This window comes from Neovison vison, chromosome 2 (assembly GCF_020171115.1).
Source record: "Neovison vison isolate M4711 chromosome 2, ASM_NN_V1, whole genome shotgun sequence".
Classification (NCBI taxonomy): domain Eukaryota; kingdom Metazoa; phylum Chordata; class Mammalia; order Carnivora; family Mustelidae; genus Neogale; species Neogale vison.
The window spans coordinates 181,442,741-181,464,709 of record NC_058092.1 but is presented as its reverse complement, the minus strand read 5'-3'; the positions used below and the strand labels follow the sequence as shown (position 1 = coordinate 181,464,709).

At 36.3% G+C, this 21,969-nt stretch overlaps 1 protein-coding gene across 1 annotated transcript in view; it reads left to right on the top strand.

Moving 5' to 3' along the window:
- The window catches only part of LOC122900720 (catenin alpha-3), a 1,358,242-nt gene that overhangs the window by 347,441 nt on the left and 988,832 nt on the right, over positions 1-21,969 (top strand). The gene's annotated exons all lie outside the window — the stretch shown is intronic.

The following is a 21,969-nucleotide window of genomic DNA, read 5'->3' as shown; positions in this document are numbered from 1 at the left end:
GATTTTGAGATGTCTGTTTTGCCTAACAGCTGCTGAGGGCTACTCTACAATGGTTGGAGACCCCGTCAATTTCATGCTGCTTCTTTTGCCTTCATTCCCTGGTGGCAAGAACACAGATGAGCCCACTGAAAATGTAACTCTCTCACTCTGCTTTTCCTGGGAGAAATCTTGGATTATTTATGGTGAATCACATTCTTTTCTGTGTTTCACACCTTGTCCTTAGGTTTCAGTCATTTTTCTGATACCTTGGCTTCTGCCCTCTTCTTGCTCCATAGATCTGACTCCATCCTCACCTTCACATTCAGTCTCGTGAATGATATTTCTTCTCAACATGAATCATTGGTTTCTTCCTCAATAGTAATGTATAGCCATTCTCGGACTGGGTCTGACTCCAGGGATTCTGTGTGGCCCCGACCTTGGCACTAGCCCTTAAGCTGGCATCACCACCAGATCTGTCTGGGGTCAGTGTAATGAAGTGCCTAAAGCAGGAAGACCATTCATAGGGCTAGTAGAAAAACCCAAAAATAAAATAATACAATTCAAAGCAGACTGAATACTTGAGACTGCAGAAATTAGCTCAAAGACATAGTCTTTTCCTTTCAAATGAAAGAAAAAAATAAAAAAAAAAATTTATCTCCTAAAATATTTTAGTGGTCTGTTGTTGTACTTTTAAAAAGTTTATCCTCCTTTTACTTGTTGACTACAGCAAAAAGATTAGTTCTGATTTGCCTTTCAATAGAACCAAAATTATACTGCATTATGTATTTAAAATTCTTTTGCACTTACCACCACATACAGAACAAACCATAAACTACCTGACAAGTTAAATCATCCCAGTGAAACTATGGCCTTAATGTTTTATACAATTATAAAATGTAGTCATGCAACTAAAGCCTTTTAAAAACTGTACGTATAGTACTTCAAATAGCTGTGCATATTTTGCTTCAATTGGGTAAACAAATTCTAAGTGTATATTGCTCAACTTGTGTCCACTATGAAATTGAATTGCCAAAAAAACTTAGGAAATCAGGGCCTAAGGAAGATGTACTGATATATTAACAGTAGGTTGGCCTCAGGGATTTCATTCATTTAACAAATACATTGTTTGGGTACCTGCTATGTACTAGGTACTGTTCCAGACATTTGGAATATGTCAGTGTACAAAACAAAGATCTAAGCTTATATTCTAAAGGGGAGACATGGACAACCCCCCCCCACACACACACATAAATAGTATATTATTAGGTAGTAGGTACCATAGAGAAAAGAAAAGTGAGAATAGGGAAGACTGAGAGTGTAAGAGGTGAGGTAAATTATAATTTTAATTCTTTAAAAGTTTTTATTTAAATTCCAGTTAGTTGACATACACTATAATATTAGTTTCAGGTATAGAATTTAGTGATTCAACACTTACGTAAAACTCCCTATGCTCAACAGAAGCGCATTCCTTATCCCCATCACCTATTTAACCCATCCCCTCCACCCCCCTCCCCTCTGGTAACCATCAATTTGTACTCTATAGTTAAGAGTCTGTTTCTTGTAATATTAAATGTTGGGATGGTTAGGGCCACTAAGAAAGTGGCTTGAGCAAAACCTGGAAGGAGATGAGGTTGTTAACCTTAAATATATAAAGGGACTGGCTAGTCCGAAGGCCCTCAAGTGGGAAATCATATGTACAATGAATTGCAAACGGATCAATCTGTTTAGACTAGAGAGATCTAGAGTAGAGGAATTAAAGATGAATTCAGAGAGGTATTAGGTACTGGGTCATGGAGGGCTTCATATGCCCTTGTAAAAATTTTGGCTTTCTTCTGGAGGAAACTGGGGACCAACTCAAGATTTTGTGCAAACTAAAGATATGATCAAGTTACCTATTGAAAGGATAAGTCACACTGCTCTTATAGGAATAAACTCAAAATTAAGTTTGATTTATAAATATATTATGTAATATATAATATATTATATTATATAAATAAGAATAAAAGCAGGGAGATCAATAAGAAGGCCTTTGTACCAATCCAGGAGAGAGATGATGGTGACTTGGGCCATCACTTGAAAGTGATAAGAATTGGTTAGTTTTTGGATATATGTTTAGGTAAAACCAACATGAGTTTTCTAATGGATTAGGAGTGGAGGTATGAGATAAAGAAATCAAAGATGATTCCTATTTTATAAATTGAGCAACTAGAGGGATGGTGAAGCTATTAGCTGCTTCTTTGGGTCAAGTTTTGAGAATAGGATCAACAGTTCTCCAGAGTAATTTATAAATAAATGTTGGAAACACTAAAAAAGAGTCAACACATTTGAATTAACTTTAAATTTGGCTATCACTTCTCTTCAATTTTGTGAGACTCTAATTTTTGAAAACATCTTGATATTAGCTCCCACACCTAAGGTATTTCAAAATACAAAGGACCATGATGTATTTTAAAATATTTTATGAAATGTTTAGCAAAATTAGCCCCTGGACAACAGCAACATGGATTTTTATTCAGATAACCTAGACAAAGACAATGTCTTTGCATGTGGCTTTGTAAGGCAACAGAAACCAAAAGATTTGGTGAAAATTGAAAATTCCATAAAGATCAGATTTGGGACCATTTGGACTAAGTATACTAGAAAATAAATTCAGTGCATCCAAAATGTCCTTCTAAAATAATTTAGAGAATGATATATATTTTTTACTGTGTATGTCAATTAACATTTGGAATTTGGAACTAATTCTGGCTAAACTTCTCAGGGTTTCAGTTGCTTATCTGCAAAATGGGACACATAATACCTGTGTTATGAATTTCTAAGGCTTTTGTATAGGATTAATTTCCATAATTTATGGGTAAATACTTTGGAGACTATAAAGTTGTATAAAATGTTTCTGGAATCAGAGTACCTATGAGAAAATGAATTTTCTTTAATTCTGTCTAGGGTTTCTGGTCATGAGCATATACTGCAACAAACATGTATCAAGGACACTAACAAGACCAAGAGTGGAGTCAGGCTTTACCAATAAATAAAAAAATTCTTCAGTATTACCTTTCTACTACACTTTTAATATCACAACCATTTATTATACAGCATACATTTTTGACATTCTGTATTCTACCTCAAAAAGTGCTTTCACCAGTACATGCATTTTGGGGGAAGATTTATTTATTTGAGAAAGAGAATGAGCAGTGGGGAGGGATATAGGGAGAGCAAGCAAGGGAGAAGCAGAGTTCCCATTGAGCAGAAAGCCAGCTGTGGGGCTCCATCCCAGGACCCTGGGATCGTGACCTGAGCCCAAGGCAGACACTTAACCAACTGAGCCACCCAGGTGCCCCAATTGATCTAGATATTGTAAAAAGCTTAACCTTTTTGATGAAATACCCTATCATGTGGTAGAGTTGTCCGAATGCTAACAAAGAGTTTCCTACAGCTATGAATAGGAGTTTCTTTATTTCTAGCTCTTAGAATATACATATGCACTTATACATTTGTAATTATATCCTGATCTTTCATAAGAGCATTAACATGTCTCTGAAATAACCTTAGTTTCCATCTGCTTGCTTCAAGGGCTCTATTAAAAACCGTGTTTGGTCACATATGGTTATGAGTGAGCATCCTTGACTTAAATAAATGGATAAAGAAAGTTCCAGATCTGACCATTAAAGTGGTCTCTCAATGTGTTTCTGAAATGAAGCAAATTCAAAATGGGTGAGACATTAGAGGGTTATCTAGCACATGTCCTCTCCCTCACTTGAAGGTACATTTATATTGTAATACCAATCCATATTTTTTTCTACCTTTGTTAAAAAAATTAACATATAATGTATTATTAGCCCAAGAGGTACAGGTCTGTGAATTGTCAGGCTTACACACTCTCAGGACTCACCATAGCACATACTCTCCCCACTGTCCATAACCCAACCACCCTCTCCCTCCCTCCCTTCCCCCGGACAACCCTCAGTTTGTTTTGTGAGATTAAGAGTTTCTTATAGTTTGTCTCCCTCCTGATCCAATCTTATTTCATTTTTTCCCTTCCCTACCCTCCAAGCCTCCCACTTTGCCTCTCAAATTCCTCATATCAGGGAGATCATAGGATAATTGTCTTTCTCTGATTGACTTATTTTGCTCAGCATAATACCCTCTAGTTCCATCCATGTCATTGCAAATGGCAAGATTTCATTTCTTTTGGTAGCTGCATAGTATTCTGTTGTGTGTGTGTATACATATATATGACATATATATATATATATATATATATATATATATATCACATCTTCTTTGTCTATTCATCTGTTGATGGACATCTAGGTTCTTTCCATAGTTTGGCTATTGTGGACATTGCTGCTATAAACATTTGGGTACACGTGTCCCTTCGGATCACTACCTTTGTACTTTTAGGGTAAAAACTCAGTAGTGTGATTGCTAGGTTGTAGGGTAGCTCTATTTTCAACTTTTTGAGGATCCTCCATGCTGTTTTCCAAAGTGGCTACACCAGCTTGCATTCCCACCAACAGTGTAGGAAGGTTCCCCTTTCTCCACATCCTCAACAGCATCTGTCATTTCCTGACTTGTTAATTTAAGCTGTTCTGACTAGTGTGAGATGGTATCTCATTGTGGTTTTGATTTGTATTTCCCTGATGCTGAGTGACGTGGAGCACTTTTTCATGAATCTGTTGGCCATGTGGATATCTTCTTTGCAGAAATGTCTGTTTATGTCCTGGCCCTTTTCTTGATTAGATTATTTGTTCTTTGGTGTTGAGTTTGATAAGTTCTTTATAGATTTTGGATACTAGACCTTTATTTGATTTGTCATTTGCAAATATCTTCTCCCATTCTGTTGGTTGTCTTTTGGTTTTGTTGACTATTTCCTTTGCTGTGAAAAAGCTTTTGATCTTGATGAAGTCCCAATAATTCAATTTTGCCCTTGCTTCCCTTGCCTTGGGCGATGTTTCTAGGAAGAAGTTGCTGCAGCTGAGGTCAAAGAAGTTGCTGCCTCTCTTCTTTTCAAGGATTTTTGTGGATTCCTATCTCATATTGGGGATTTTCATCCATTTTAAGTCTATTTTGTGTGTGTGTTTTAAGAAAATGGTCTGGTTTCATTTTTCGGTATGTGGCTGTCCAATTATACCAATACCATTTTTTGAAGAGATTGTGTTTTTTTCATTGGACATTCTTTCCTGCTTTGTCAAAGATTAATTGACCATAGAGTTGAGGGTTAATTTCTGGGCTCTCTATTCCATTCCATTGATCTATATGTCTGTTTTTGTGCCAGTACCATACTGTCTTGATGATGACACCATTGTAATAGAGCTTAAAGTCCAGAGTTGTGATTCCACCAACCTTGGATTTCTTTTTCAACATTCCTCTGGCTATTTGAGGTATTTTCTGGTTCCATATAAATTTTAGGATTATGATGGTATTTTGATAGGGATTGCATTAAATGTGTAGATTGCTTTAGGTAGCATAGACATTTTCACAATATTTTTTCTCTCAGTCAATGAGCATGGAATGTTTTTCCATTTCTTTGTGTCTTCCTCAATTTCCTTCCTGAGTACTTTATAGTTTTCTGAGTAGAGATTCTTTGCCGCCTTGGTTAGGTTTATTTCTAGGTATCTTACGGTTTTGAGTGCAATTGTAAATGGGATTGACTCCTTAATTTCTCTTTCTTCTGTCTTGTTGTTGGTGTACAGAAATACTATACAGCTCCTAGTTTCATTGATTTGTTCTACTAGTTTTTTTTGGTTTCTATTTCATTGATTTCTCCTCTGAACTGTATTATTTCTCTTCTCCTGCTGGGTTTAGGCTTTATTTGCTGTTCTTTCTTCAGCTCCTTTAGGTGTAGGATTAGGTTGAGACCTTTCTTGTTTCTTGTATAGTTATATATTTTCCTCTCAGGACTGCCTTTGCTGTGTCCCACAGATTTTGAACTATTGTGTTTTCATTATCATTCATTTCCATGATTTTTTTCAATTCTTCTTTAATTTCCTGGTTGACCCATTCATTCTTTAGTAGGATGCTCTTTAGCCTTCATGTATTTGGGTTCTTTCCAACTTTCCTCTTGTGATTGAGTTCTAGCTTCAGAGCATTGTGGTCTGAAAATATGCAGGAAATGATCGTAATCTTTTGGTACTGGTTGAGACCTGATTTGTGACCCAGGATGTGATCTATTCTGGAGAATGTTCTGTGTGCACTAGAGAAGAATGTGTATTCTGTTTCTTTGGGATGGAATGCTCTGAATATATCTGTGATGTCCATCTGGTCCACTGTGACATTTAAGGCCTTTATTTCCTTGTTGATCTTTTGCTTGGATGATCTGTCCATTTCAGTGAAGGGAGTAGTTGAAGTCCCCTACTAGTATTGTAATATTGTCGATGTGTTTCTTTGATTTTTTTATTAATTGGTTTATACAGTTGGCTGTTCTCACGTTAGGGGCATAGATATTTAAAATTGTTAGATCTTCCTATTGGACAGACCCTTTGAGTATGATATAGTGTCCCTCCTCATGTCTTATTATAATCTTTGGCTTAATATCTAATTTGTTTGATATAAGGATTACCACCCCAGGTTTTTTTGTTTGTTTGTTTGTTTGTTTGTTTTGTTTTATGTCCATTAGCATGGTCACTTGTTTTCTACCCACTCGCTTTAAATCTGGAAGTGTCTTTGGGTCTAAAATAAGTTTCTTGTAGATAGCATATTGATGGGTCTTGTTTTTTAATCCATTCTGATACCCTCTGTCTTTTGATTGGGGCATTTAGCCCATTTACATTCAGGGTAACTATTGAAAGGTATGAATTTAGTGCCATTGTATTGCCTGAAAGGTGATTGTTACTGTGTATTATCTCTGTTCCTTTATGGTCTATGTCACATTTAGGCTCTCTCTTTGCTTAGAGGACCCCTTTCAATATTTCCTGTAGGGCTGGTTTGGGGTTTACAAATTCTTTAGTTTTGTTTGTCCTGAAAGCTTTTAATCTCTCCTTCTATTTTCAGTGACAGCCTAGCTGGATATAGTATTCTTGGCTGCATGTTTTTCTCATTTAGTGCTCTGAATATATCATGCCGGTTCTTTGTGGCCTGCCAGGTCTTTGTGGATAAGTCTGCTGCCAATCTAATATTTTTACCATTGTAATGTTACAGACTTCCTGTCCTGGGCTGTTTTCAGGATTTTCTCTTTGTTACTAAGACTTGTAAGTTTTACTATTAGATGACAGGGTGTGGACATATTTTTATTGATTTTGAGGGGGATTCTCTGTGCCTTCTGGATTTTGATGCTTGTTCCCTTTGCTGTATTAGGGAAATTATCTATTATAATTTGCTCCAATATACTGTCTGCCCCTCTCTCTCCTTCTTCTTTCTGGAATCCCACTTATTCTAATATTGTTTTGTCTTATGGTATCACTAATCTCTCTACTTCTCCCCTCATGGTCCAGTAGTTATTTGTCTCTCTTTTGCTCAGCTTCTTTATTCTCCATCAATTTGGTCTTCTATATCACTAATTCTCTCTTCTGCTTCATTTTTCCTAGGAGTAAGAGCCTCCATTTTTTATTACACCTCATTAATAGCTTTTTTGATTTCAGCTTGGTTAGATTTTAGTTCTTTTATTTCTCCAGAAAGGGCTTTTATTTCTCCAGACAGGGTTTCTCTGGAGAAACCTTTTTGGAGCCCAGCTAGCACCTTGAGAATCGTCATTTTGAAGTCTAGATCTGACATAGTCCCATGTCTGTATTGATTAGGTCCCTAGCCTTTGGTACTGCCTCTTGGTTTTTTTTTTTTTTTTTTGTGGTGAGTTTTTCCGCCTTGTTGTTTTATCCAGATAAGAATATATGAATGAGAGAACAAAATACTGAAAAGGTGGCAAAGATCGCAGAAAAATATATGCTCACCAAATTAGAAGAGACCCCAAATTGAATTTTTAAAATTAAAAAAATATATATAATAGACTGGTGAATAGTACAGAGCCACCCACTTGATATTGGGTGTATTTTGGTCTCTTAGAAGAAACTACCTCTCACTAAAATAAGGGTAAACATGATGAAGGGATGGAATATAACTGTAAGGATGAAAATTTAAAATAAAATTCTAAAAAAGGAATTGATAAGATAAGTTGGTTGGAAAAAGAAAGGAGGGAAAAAAAAAGGGTTGGGGGGAGAGAATGTGCTCAGGCTGGAGACTTGGACAAAGCCCTGTGTTAGATTTAAGGTATATTTTGATCTATTAGAAGAAATTGTATCCCAAAATTTTTTAGAATAAGAAAATCTTTTGCGTATACAAAAAATAAGATTAAATACAATGAAGGATAAAATATGAATATAATAATGAAGGTTTATAAATATTTTTTAGAAACGTATTGTTAAAATAAACTAGTTTAAAAATGTTAAAATAAGAAAGAGGAAACGTTAAAGAAAATTAGAGTAAGAAAAAAATAAAATTAGAAAAATTAATTAACTTTGCAAGACTAAAGAATCATGGGGAGAAAGCCATGAATTCCATGCTTTGCTTTCCCTTCCTCTGGAATTCCACTGTTCTCCTTGATTGTGAGCTTGGCCTTAGCTGGATGTTCTTGTTGATCTTCTGGGGAGGGGCCTGTTGTAGTGATTCTCAAATGTCTTTGCCCAAGGCAGAATTGTGCTGCCCTTGCCAAGGGGCCGGGCTGAGTAATCTGCTTGGGTTAGCTGTCAGGAACTTTTGTTCCCTGAATGCTTTCCAGTAGAGCTCTGGAGGACCGGAATGTAAATGGTGGCCTCAGTCTCTAGCCTGGAAGAGCCAAGAGCTGGGGGCCCCACTCCTCAGTGCACCCTCAGGGAAAAGCGCTCAATCACTCCTGTCTCCCTGGTCTCTGGCCACATTCCAAGTTCACCTGGCCTGCCTTCATCTCTGGCACACAGCCCCATTTGGAGTTTCCAAGCCCAGCAGATTCCTGCCTACAGAGAAGGAAGGTGAGTCTCCCTGGATCTGCCACTTGTGGGGTCCCTGCTCAAAGAGCAGTGGCCTGAATATGCTGCAGATCACAGTTTAAGGTAACCCTGAGGTGAGAGCTCACTCCTTGGCTCCATTTCTATAGCCAGCTTCCCTGCTCTGATACCTGTGAGCTCTGCTACACTCAGACACCCCCAATCCTTCTTGACCCCATGGGACCTGAGACTACATTGTTCCTGCCAGGGCTCCACCCTCACTTGCCCTCTGGAGTGATGTCCCTCAGTGGAGCAGACTTTAAAAGTTTGAATTTTGTGCTCCTTTGCTTGGCCCCTCCCCCTGCTGTCTATATTCCCATCGCTTTAGATTCACTTCTCCGCACATCTACCTTTCAGAAAGTGTTCGATTTTCTGAAGGAATTGCTGCTCTTCTTCTATCTCCTGTTGGGTTCGTCGGTGTTCGGAATGGTTTCATAAGTATCTTAGCTGAACTCCTGCGACCTGATGTTATCTCAGTCTGCTATTCCTCCGTCATCTTGACTCCGACCACACCAGTCCGTATTTTCAGGTTTCATTGCATTACTCACCTTACTTTCTTCAGAGGTAGACCTAAGCTAAATTTGGGAATAGGGAAAAATAACAGACTCTTAAAGAATAACACTTAGTGGAAGACTTCTGAAAACTAAGAAGACTACATGGCTTTGAAGAAATATTCTTTTTCCATTTTTTCAGTGGAAATTTTAAAACATACACAGAAGTAGAGGAAATAGTATAATAAACCTCAACTTCAACAATTATCAATATTTTGCTAATTTTTTTCATCTATCCCTGCCCCTTTTTTCACACACACACACACACACACACACACACCCTTTTTTTTTCTTGGAGTATGTTAAAAACACATCTCAGAAATCATGGCACTTTACCCATATACCTGTATATATTTAGTAGCAATTCTAACCAATAGGGACTTTTAGTTTAACCATCTAACATTATTGCACCTAACAAAAAAAATAAGTTCATAAAATTGCTTTGTAGTCAAGATTTAAGCAAAACACAGATATTGCATTTTTTTTCATGTTTCTGAAATCCCTTTAATTTTTCAAGGCCATTAATTTGTTGAGAGATACCAGGTCATTTGGGCTTCATCTTGTTTCATGCTCTGCATTGGTTAATTGCTTCCCTTTGTGTCAGTGTCATTTAACTTGCAAGGAGTAAGTTTTAATAACACATATGTTGATCAAGTATCCATTTAAGCATGATATCTAGCTCCAACGGATACATACAACATCTATTTACTTTCAGTAGGAAATCTATGGCTTCCCAAACTTTTCAGTAAATTGAGACTTAGAACTTAGTAAAAGAAATGTATATCTATTTTGTGGTATTTATACTGTCAAGAAATTCAGTAATGGGTCAAATGACAAGTTTGGGAATAGGAATTAATACTAAGGTGTCACAAGTCTATGTTGGTTTAATCTTCGTATTTACTAGTATTTCTATTCATACTTCCATCACACTTGCCCATAGTCAGCAAAAACAATTATTTGATGTTCCTTGCTAAACAAACCTAATTTTTGTATTGATGTTGAGGTATTCTAACAAATACTCAAAAAATTCCTATCAAGAGAATAAAAATCAAAAGTCACTTAAAGTCATTGATATTAAGAGAAATAAGTATTCTAGCTTTTCATTTAGAAAAAAATTCCACGAAGGAATTTGTAAGAATATAAGGCACACTGTAAAATTTATAGTCCTGTGTATATATTCCCAAATTTCTTATAATTTCTTACAGTAAAACGAAAGAGTTTTAGAGTAACTATAAACATCTCTTAACCAAATTTTCACCTTAATATTTGATGTTCTACTTTGCATGTATGGCTGTGTTTTGAATATAAAGCCAGTATTGTTTAAATACTATCATAATAAACATTTTGCTATATTTGCTTCATATATATTCTGATGTAACAAGAATTTTTAAAGAAAAAAAATTCTGTTCTGACCCATTTAGGTTGTTTGACAGAATACCACAGACTGGATGGTTTTTAAATAACAGAAATTTATTTCTCACAGTTCTGGAGTCTGGGAAGTCCGAGATCAATAAGCCAGCAGTTTCTACGTCTGTGGAGGGGCTGCTTCCTGGTTCATAGGGATGCCCTTTTTTCTTTATAACTTCACATGACATAAGGAGAAAGGGATCTCTCAGGGGCCTCTTTTATAAGGGTGTTAATCCCTTCTTGAGGGCTCACCCTTTATGACCTAATCACCTCCCCAAAGCCCCACCTCCAAATACTATCACACTGGGGATTACGTTTCAACATATGAATGTGGAGGGGGCACACAAACATTCAGTCTATAGCATTTTCTATTTTCTATTGTATTTTTAAAGCATGGTATATAATACTTCCCATTGAGTACACTAGTTTATTTTAAAATCTTCCTTCCTGAAAATATATCAGCATTAAGGATTAATTTAATTAAGCATTAAATTCCCCAGCCACCAGGTGGGGAAAAATAATAGAAATCTAGATTTGGATTAAAAACCATAATGTCCTACTAGTTAGTTTTATTTTTGTTTTTGAAACAGTAAATCTGATATTTTTGATTTAATGCTACAGACCTAAAAGATATGAAACTTCTGAGAGAAGAGGAATGCAGCATAGGTTTGCAATATAGTGGCAAGGAATAGGAGCCCGAGTCCTTGTATTATGGTAAAATCTATCAGTCTATTTGAGGACTCTTTCAAACTGGGCTGGAGAAACCTTCTGTGTATTGTCAATGATTAATCCTGATTGAAGACTTGTTCCCTTAAGAGTGTGGGGAATGCTTAGGAATCTCCTGAGACTAACAGCAGAGCCCCCATGTGGCAAAACTGTGACTCAGGCAGAAATTGACTTAGTCCTTGGAAGCAAATGCTACAGGTCCTTAATAATAGTAAAATTTCTTTATCTGTCCTGGATTGAGAATTTATTTATTCTGTGAATGTCTACCAAGCTCTTCTGCTGTTCTTTATACTGAGAATACAACAGTGAATAAGAAAAAGTGCTTACCATCAGAGGACTTGCATTCTAGTTAATAAGATGATAAAAAATAAGCACCCTAGGCACACAGAGGAATGCCAAATAGAAATAGTGGTATGAAGACAAATAACAGAGGATATGGGGTTGTGACGGTTTGATAGAAAAGTAAGAAAATCCCTTTCTTAGGACTTCAAATTTGAGAGCAAGTAGGAAGCAACTAGTGTGACTTTCTGTTCTCTCTGGGATTGTCATTGATCACCACCACTGTTTTTTGCCATGCCTTCAGGCAGCCACTGCTCCTGCCCCCCACCCCTCCCTTAACACACCAGCTCCACAGAAGGCATGTTCTTTTTTTTGGAGCAAATAGCACAGCTGAAAGTTTAAACAAAATTTCAAGAAATGAAAAAAAGAGAGAGAGAGAGAGAGACTTAGGAGATCACACAAAAAGAACACACAGAAATATAACTCACAATATGAATCTGACACCAAGTTGGCTTTCATAGACCCAGTTTTCTGAAGAGAGTTGACACCAGGAATATTTGCCCCATCACAAGTGATACCACCCACGCAGACACTTGCAGTCTTCATCATGTATATTAGATCCTCACACAGCAGGCCTACGATTTGAGCAAGTTTCACACATACAATAAATTCACACACAAAATAACTTTTTTCTAAGTACCTCTTTACCTCGTAGTGATTTTCTCTCATCTCCAGTAGTTTATCCCTGGATGCCTATAGTGACCCACTTCTTTCTGGATATTTTTTCTATTTAGCAACAAATGAATTCTACGATATTAACTGATAATGGGTTTAGAGTATTAGCTTTCTCAGTGTACTTGAAATTTAACAGGTCACCGGGAAATGGAAAATATTAAGGAGTCATTGAGAACTGAATTTTATGTACATAGTTTGAGAAGCAAATAGGAAAAAGACTTGTACTGAAAATATCCATATTGCTTCTCCTCAGCTTCTTCAATTACTCTTTTCGGGTTCAGTGACTTTATTTTATCTACCATTTTTTTCCTTATAATATTTCTGAATTTTGTTGATATTTTCATTTCTTGCTATTTTAACTGAAGATTAATATATTCTCTCTCACTTTCCTATTTCTTATTACTATAGTATTAAATAAATAGTACTTAATTAAAGATGACCGTGTAAACAATGATGCTGCCGGATTAAATGGTGTCCTGGATTATGTCCCAATTCTCATTCAGCCTTTTATTTTTCTTGCTTTTAAGAATTGTCCCTATTTTCTCTCTCTCCCTGTCTTTCAAATTTGCTTAGATTTTGCCCATACATAGTGCGAGTTGTTATTTCCAATATTTTAAAAGATTTTTCAAGTGTTTAATTTTTCCAAATAGTTCTTTCAGATAAAGCCTGCCTTCCTTTGCAGCACTCTGTTTCTCAAATATCTAATATGAGCTGTATCTCATTATGGCTCTTAACCTAGTATTCCCCTTCTCCATTCTCCCCTTTCCTGGATCCCATATATTAATTTTCTTAGTTTACCACTGATTTTGTTGAGATGCATTTGATATAAAAATTCTGTGTCTGAATTTTTTTAGTTTATCCTAACTGATTAATAAATTGGATGTATATATCGCAATTGGAAATCATTTTCCCTCAGAATCTTTTAGCCATTGGTTTACTATCTTCTCACACCCGCTCTTGCCATTGAGAACCAGGTTCTATTCTGATTCCTAATCCTTTGTGTATAATCTTTGGAAGATTTTGTGATGTTATTTTCTCTGGTATTTGGAAATTGTACAAGGGTGTACTTTGATTTGGGGCTTTCATCATTCATTGTGCTGAGTATTCAATAGACCTTTTAAATCCAGCAACTTGTGTCCTTTGGTTATGTAAAAATTTATTTTTGTCTTTTATTTTAATTATCGGTCCCCATTTTCTTTGTTCTCTCTCTCTTATTCTGGAACTTTCATTGGGCAGATTTTGGATTTCCTGGATTGATTCTTTGTTGTTGTATTTTTTTCTACTATTTTTCCATCTCTTTATATTCTTGTATTACTTTCAAGAGATTTCCTCAGCTTTGTGTTACAATACTTTATCTATTTATTAAAAATTTAGAACAGGTGTCAGCAAACTATGGCACAGCCAACTCTAACAATGATGCTGTTAGGTCAAGTGGTGCAAATAAGTTAAACTTTTGTAATTCCTTTAGTTATTCATGCTCACCCATTTATGTATTATCTATGAATGCTTTCATTCATTAATGGCAAAGTTTAGAGACTTCAAATCCTGTAACCCTACAGTATTTGCCATGTATCTCTTTATAAAAAAAAGTTGGCTGATCCTCTACCTCCCCCAATTTAGGTGATCATATTTGTTATCTATAGGAGCTCTTTTTTGGTTTTCTTTTTCTCCTTCTTCATTGTATACTGTTTTATTTCTATAAATGTGATATCTTTCTGTTTTTTGGTTTGGTTTTTTTTTTTTTTTTTTAGATTTTATTTATTTATTTGTCAGAGAGAGAGCACAAGGGGGGGAGGGGCAGACAGAGCAGGCAGAGGGAGAAGCAGGCTCCTCACTGAAAAGGAAGCCCAATGTGGGGCTCCATCTGGGTCCCTGAGATCATGACCTGAGCAGAAGGCAGATGGTTAACCAACTGAGCTACCCAGGTATCCCTGTGATATCTCTTTTTCACTCTAAGATATTATACAGAGTCTTTTGGTACTATATTTTTGGTGAAATGTCACTATTTCCTCTGAGGTATTTAGTTTGTTTTGGTCCCATTTATGCTGGAAGCTTTATTCAGATGTTAAGTTTCTCATGTGCTTATTCAGATTGAGTGAAGCACTAAAAGCTGAGAGAAAGTTCCTTGTGAATGGGTAGGGTTTTGGCTATGCACTTTTGTGGGACTAAGATTTAAAAAAGAACTTGCTTTTTCACTGAGGAATCTTCAGATACATGAATATAGATACTTTCCCATGGAGTCCCCCAACCTCCTTCACTGTAGCTGGAGGCTACCAGTGTTTTGGGGACAGAGCAGGAGAAGGATGCTGAGGTCCCCAAGTTCATTATGTACATTCTCATTTAATTTTCCCGTTTTTAATCCCAAACTTCAGTACTTTGCCTCATATACTTTGATCTAGCTTCTCATGTTTGGGTTTACAGAAAAAAAAAATTTTTTTTTCTCTGCTGGAAGAAATGAGTAGTAAGTAGTGCCCTAATCTGCTCAGGCTGACTCTATAACAGATATCATAGACAGGATGGCTCACACAACAGATTTAGTTTTGAAGGGTGGAAGTCTGAGATCAAGGTGTCAGCATGTTTGGATTCTTGGTGAGGTTTCTCCTCCTGGTTTGCAGATGGACACATACTTGCTGTATTCACACACAGTGGAGAGAGATCATCTCTCTTGTGTCTCTTCTTTTTTTATTTTTTTAAGATTTATTTATTTGACAGAGAGAGACATAGGGAGAGAGGGAACACAAGCAGAGGGAGTGGGAGAGGGAGAAGCAGGTTTACTGCTGAGCAGGGAGCCGGAAGTAGAACTCTATCCCAGGAGCCTGGGATGCTGACCTGAGCCAAAGGCAGGCGCCCAATGACTGAACACCCAGATGCCCCTCTTGTGTCTTTTCTGATAAGAGCACTAACCCCATTCATGAACATTTCACCTTCATGACCTAATTCCCGGAATTACCAACCTCCAAATACCATTATTTTGGGTATTACCGCTTTAACATACGAATTTGTGGTCGGAGGCAGGGGGAACACAAACATTTGGTCCAAAGCAGATTGTTTCTTGGTTTCTTGGGGTGAAGATAGGGATCTGGCACTCTTCATGGATACTTTAAACCAGTCCCCATATTTTTAGTGACCCCACTTTCTGAAGCCTCTGAAGACTTTGTTGTACAACATAGTGTCCCCTTTAGGAAGCACTTAGGTGTAGCTTTCTTGACTCTACTTATTTATAATATAGTCTATGTTTTCCAAAACTTTGTAGAAATCATTCATCCATTCTTATCTCCCCTTTATCCTCATTTGTTTCTTTTGTTATTACATGAATTTTAAGGGGGAAGGGGCAAAAAAGTGTGTAACGTCATGTTTCAGATATAAACTTCTTATGACAGATTACAGGCATGGCAGGTGATGATGGGGGTGTGGGAATGTTTCTTCAAAAGAATGAGTTTATAATTTTATAATGAAACAAAGAGAATTACATAAAATACTCTGAACTGAGTATATATCACTTTTTTGTATCAAAATTTTGGTTTTGATGATCAATTATACTTTAGAATGAGTTTTCAAACTAAAAAAATATATTTTGCTCTTTTCAAATGTATGTTTGTGACTTATTAGTAGAGAATTAAAAAAAACTTGAACTTGATATATATGTATATGGTGTGGGTAGAGTGCTGTGTGTGTGTGTGCTTATATTTCTAGGAAGTAGAGACTTACAAATTAATATAATATTTCAAATGGCAACTATTTATTTATGAGTTTTGTGCTTCTGATAGCGCAGTGTGTGCCTTTATTCAAAAACTAGTAATAGGTATCATACCGTCATATAAATTATTCCCTCTATTCATCGGCTGTATTCAAGACCAGAGTTTTTCTTAAAGGACACAGCCTATATTAATTCTGTCTTTTTTCTCCTTATGGTATTAGTTAAAATCATGAAAATATTTTTGATTTGGTATATATACTTTTCGATCTTGGGATTTTCCTTCTAAGGTAGTCTAGATTTCTCTCTGGAGAAATGAAAATAATTAAACATGTCATCACATGTTTAGGCCATTAGTCCTAACTGTTAAGCTTTGTAGGTTTTCTGTGGATACTTTCTAAAGGCCTGAGAGGTTTTGTATAATTTCAAGTGGCTTATAAGCTTTACAAGTTAAACTTGGAAAATATTATAGTAATACCAAGTAATAATGGTATAAAGGATTAAAGAATCATAAATTGGGAAGACTTTCGAGATGATTTTGTTAAACCTCATTTTACATATCAGAAAACTGAAACCCAGAGAGATGAAGTGACTGGCTCTCTTCATATATGATGTGGATATACGTGCAACCTAGTTCCTTTGACTTCAGTGTATTTTTTTTTTTTACAACTATTTTGTCTTCCTTGAATCCAATCCAAAGTCTTTATACCATGTGAGAAACAAATGTTTATAGATTGCTTTTTTTCCCTAGCCTCAGATACATTTATCCAGACAACTAAAACTTAAAATCTGTTTTGTTAGCTAGAAATGAAATATGTCATAAACTATTCCTTAAGTTTATTTTCTTTCCATTATAAAAGTGATATATATGAATTATAAAACATAAGAACCATGCTCTTACCATCCAAAGGCAATCCCTGGGATTAGTATTTTGGCAACTATACATATTTTTGTTAACTTGAATTGAATACATCACATTCCTTGAAATGGGCAAAACAATTATTTTAAATTCCTTCTACCACTGGAAATTTAGTTTATGGACAATCTTTATTGATGTCGAATAGTTCAGATTCACCTTCCTTCACGTCACTGAAATGCAAATTATTGGCTCTGAAAAAGAAATAAATAGCTAGTCTTCTAATGCACATTGTCTCTCTCCTATATGGCTAATACAATCTTTTAAATAGCAAGTTATCCCATGCCAGGGGTAAGATAAAGAGAAAAGAATTTTTGCTTCCTTCTTTTTGAGATTTGATGAGTCTTTGGTGGAATGGCCTGAAGGTCAATTCCATAATGGTCTGACTCTCTCCTTAAAACACTACCACTGATTTGGTTATGTTACTGTTCTGCTTAAATCCTTCGAATAGCTCACTGTCACTTCCGGTCAAACAGCAGATTCATCCTTATGACACACAAGATTCTAATTTGATTCATTTTATTAGATAAAGCCAAATAATCAGCTGTCAAGAAGAGCAAGAACCATATTGGAAAGGGAAGTAGCTTCATTTCAGTGCCCACACTTTGCTGTTTGCCTTTTGCATCACCTCTCTTGTGTTCCCCTCTGTTCCGCCCTCAAGCTCTAGCTTATTTGTAATGTTTGCTTCCTGTGGAGTTGGCTTGTCATAATATCTTCAATGCATCAGGCTACTTCATGACTCCTTCAGCATCATTCCAATTCAGCTCATTTTTCCAATCCTTTCTGTTTAAAATTTTAGAGAGAACAGGTTGATACTTTTGTACCGTGACAACCCATAGATTGGGATCTGTCTTATGAGCTGGTTGTTTTTAAATAAAGTAATCACCCTGAGTCTAATAAGATGTGACAGAGGGTCGGTCGAGGGTTATTGTGAAGTTGGCAGGGCCATATTGTATGTGTCTTGGTAGGTGCTTCAGGTGAGGCTAATTGTAGCTATAAAAGACAGTAAATAAAACCTGATTCAAAGATCCTTTACTGTTTGGTCCAAACCCACAATTTGTCATTACTTCCGTTCACTATTCAATATGCTGTGCAGCCCCTGATCCAGTCACACCACAGTATTCATCTAACTCTGAAAAAGCCATGTTTTAATATGCCTTAAGTCACAGTTTATGCTATTCTCTCTTATAAGAATAGCCTTCCCTCACTATCTATCAGGTGAAATTGTCTATAAAATATATCTCAAATGTTATATTCTCCGTAATACCTTCTCTAGGGATTTGGTAACTTCCTCATTAGCACTTTCAGGTTATACACCGTACACATATGACATATAAATACATTGTATTATAATCATTTATATGTAAATTTTTTCCAACCGAATAGCCATTAAATTAAGGGGTGGTGAAATCTCATTCATCTCTAAATATCTCCTACTCACAGATAATACATATGCAATATGTGTTTCATGACAGGAAAAAAAATAAGCATGATTCAGGGGAAGACACTTCTATAATAAGGAAGAGTCCCTGGTAGGGAATACCTGTCGCTAGTTCGTAAATCTGTGTTACCCAAGATATGCTCAAGTGTAAGGGGACTGTATGTACTGAGTATGATGAATGCTCAAAATTTGGGTCAAAGAGCCAGAATACTAGTTTTTATTTTTCACCATTTGCCATTTCTGTTTGATTAAGAAGTGTTGCAGATGAATTTTTATTGCTTCCTCATTCCCTTCCAACCTAAGAAATTTTACTCTGAGGACACTTTCATTTGTGTCTGAAGGCAATGACCTTGTATTCACAGAAAAACAACTCCTTATTTGGGGTTATCAACATGTGAAGGGGTATTTGGGGACAAACTCTTTTATTTGGGGCTGGTTACTCTGTTTCTTACCTACAGTATTATTTCAGGGGACTTTTTGCCGTAAGTGGGCTTTCATTAAGTTTTACTGGAATATCTGTAGCTTTTAAAGAGAAGGCTTGCCAAAAATGTTAGGAAGGCTGGCTTTAGAAGCTGACTTGTACAAGCCTGACCCAAAGGACTATTTGTAATCTGACCCCTGTGTGTGTACTTTGTGCCAGTTCCCATTCTAGGTGTTGGAGATAGTATTAAGAAAAAAGAAAACACATTTCTACACCCATAGTATTCATCATCCAGGATGGCTTACAGATAAATGACTTGTTGCAATGTGGGTAGTGAGTGCTCTCCTGAGGAAGCACAGGGTGCTCTATGACTTCATAGCCATTGCACCTATCCAGATTCAACTTGCAGAATGAGAACTGAATTAAGTCCCAGTGAAGAAAAACTGCAGTGGTAAAGGTGAATGACGACCAAAAATGAAAGACTGATGCATTTAGCTAGAGCAGTGGTGAAGATATTTTCTTATTCATTTTGTGAGTTGTCAGCTTATTCTCAGCAGAATTGGGGTTAGACAAGTTATGAAACTTAACCTAACGAGTATTCAGCATGGCCTGCACCTCTGCACGAACATCTATAATATTAGTCAATGAAAAACCAGGTAAGAATTATTGGTCAGTATCTTCAGAAATTCACTTCAGGGCATCTTTGGAAATCTGCACTACCCTTTCCTCCTAAACCCATGTTAAAACAGATGAGGTGCAACGGTGACAGCTTGGATAAGGTTCTTGTCCACAACTACCATAACTTGACTGAGATAAATGTGGACCTGTTGTCAGAAATAATTGTATCTGGCAGCTTATATGCTGCAAAAAACTGGCATGGAGTCACATTGTCACGGTAGAGACTTGAGGTCGATGCAAAAGCACTTAGAGCCATTGTGAGAAGCGGTATGCTGAAGGGAAAAGTTTTTATCTCATAATGCAAAATCAATATGGAATCCCGAACCAGGTTTTTTTGATCTTTTCCCATGGGAAAATTTGGTGTCTTAGGCAGTTTATGCCAAGCAGCCTGCCCTGTGACTTGCACTACCTTATTTCAGACTTTTCAATATCACAATCAATTTGAGGCCATCAGGTGGAGTTGCTTCTGTCCAAGGCTTTCAAGCAGACAATTCCCAGATGTGCTATGTGTACTGAAGCCAGGATAATGTCTTCTGGAATAATAATGTGACTTCTCTACAAAATGCATCCCTCATGGAAAAAGAAAAGTTAAAAAAACAAAACTCATGTTGATGTTTTGAGATTTTAAAATTTTTAGTCAGTTACTCTGATAACCTTCTCCGTGTCTACTTTATGACAAAGAACAAGTTGGGTTCTTATTAATATAATCATCTTGTTACATCAATCTGAACATAAGAATCAAGGAAGATGGGGCGCCTGGGTGGCTCAGTGGGTTAAAGCCTCTGCCTTCGGCTCAGGTCATGATCTCAGGGTCCTGGGATCGAGCCCCACTTTAGGCTCTCTGTTCAGCAGGACTCCTGCTTCTCTCTCTCTGCCTGCCTCTCTGCCTACTTGTGAACTCAGTCTGTCAAATAAATAAATAACACCTTAAAAAAAAAAAAATCAAGGAAGACTTCTCTTAAGTAATCTTCCAGTGGTAGTGGCAAATGTGTTTTAATATGTGCTAGGGATAGATATTCTTTTTTTAAAAAAAGATTTTTATTTATTTATCTTTCAGAAAGAGGGAGAGGGAGAAACAGGTTCCCTGCTGAGCAAGGAGCCTGATGCAGATGCGGGGCTCTAACCCTGCATCCTGGGATCATGACCTGAGCTGAAGGCAGATGCTTAACTGACTAAGCCACTCAGGCATCTCAATAGAGAGTCTTAGCTTTAAGATTTTGATAGTGTTCTCTGAACTATAATTGATGATAGGATGAGTTGAAAATTTAAATCATGGTACAAATTCATCAGATATATTAATCCCATAGTTTCTAACATGAATTCTTGTGAGTTTCAAATTGGGCAGGAGCCTAACAGAGGTTTCTGTTTTTAAAGATAGAAAACCTCTTGAAATGCAGACTTCAGGAAACAAATGAAAGGGTAGCAATGCCTGCAATTTAGTTGACGCAGCTATTTTTTAAAGAGACGAGAAAAACTATCCTTTATTTGTATATTATGGATTGCCCAACTGAAATATCTAAGAAATTAGATTTGGTTGAAAATTAGATATTAAAATATTAGATATTAGATTGAAAAGTTATTGGGACCGGAAAGACAGTAGAGTAACCAAGAAAATTAAAAACATACATACACAAAATAAATTACTTCCTATTTGTTTTTGAACCGATTATTGTTAGTAAAACAGAAAAAGAACCATTTATAACCTGGATAAACAGAAAAAGTCTTGTATATTATGAATTAATTCTGACTAAACTTAAGTGGTGTCTACAAGCTATACCATGAAAGTAGAGACCAAAACAGTAACGATAACAATAAAAATGCTACTGAGGAACAGAATATAGTGGTTTCTGAATTGGAGGACTCAACAGGCTAAGTTAATCTGTGTATAAATTCAATGTAACATGATAAAAAACCTCAACAGGAATTTTTGTGTTTAATTCTGTGCTTTAATAATAGTTTTCATCTTAAAACATCCTATTGTGTAGATTTCCAAACACATACAAAAGTGAAGAGAATAATATAATGAACTTTCCTGTAACCAACAACCATAACAGTGTCAAAAATTATTAGCACATGGCCAAACTTTACTTATTTATGCCCACTTATCACTCTACCCTTATTTTGAAGCAAATCACAGACATCATAAAATTCACCTGTATGTAACTCTAAAAGATAAGCCCTCACAAAAAAA